Source organism: Gadus morhua, chromosome 4 (genome assembly GCF_902167405.1).
Source record: "Gadus morhua chromosome 4, gadMor3.0, whole genome shotgun sequence".
Taxonomy (NCBI): Eukaryota; Metazoa; Chordata; class Actinopteri; order Gadiformes; family Gadidae; genus Gadus; species Gadus morhua.
This window is the reverse complement of record NC_044051.1, coordinates 1492042-1492578: the sequence shown is the minus strand read 5'-3', so window position 1 is coordinate 1492578 and position 537 is coordinate 1492042. Positions and strand designations below refer to the sequence as shown.

The following is a 537-nucleotide window of genomic DNA, read 5'->3' as shown; positions in this document are numbered from 1 at the left end:
AGCAACGTTTGTTTTGGGAAAGACGACGACAGAAGCGACAAACAGAAGCGACAAACAGCGAAGGGAGGCGGGAACAGGCGGGGAGAGTGACAGCAGAGAGGGACAGAGGGAGAGAGGGACGGACCTTACAGAGAAGGATATTTTTTGCGAACTTATCTTGGGCATTTCAAGGCTCCTCGAGAACAACAGGGACATTTCTGGTAACTCTTGTGGGCTTCGGTCATTTCAGAGAACAAGGAAGATAAACAAACCGCCGGGATGAGCAAGGATATTTTTTATAAGATATATACAAAATGTCACTTACGAGAAAAAACACAAAAAGATTGAAGGCCGTGGCTTTAAAAAATGCAGAGAGCGGAGCTTTCTCCGCGCTACACCTACTGACGTAGCTTTGATGAAGCTTTGTCGATTCGCACTGTACACTGATTTGTCTACAGAGAAGCACAAATGTCCATAAAAGTTTTGAAGCCTTTTTTTAAACTGCATCTGTGCTCAAAATGTCTTTCTCACTTTCTTTCTCACACGCGCACACACACA

The 537-nt window shown here is 44.5% G+C and overlaps 1 protein-coding gene across 1 annotated transcript in view; it reads right to left on the bottom strand.

The window, feature by feature from the left end:
• Positions 1 to 257: 257 nt before the first annotated feature.
• ntn4 (netrin 4) overlaps positions 258 to 537 on the bottom strand; it is a 27281-nt gene continuing 27001 nt past the window's right edge. Inside the window, exon 10 of the mRNA XM_030353182.1 lies at positions 258 to 537. This exon is cut by the window's right edge and continues 1346 nt beyond it. The gene's annotated coding sequence lies outside the window, so the exon portion shown is untranslated.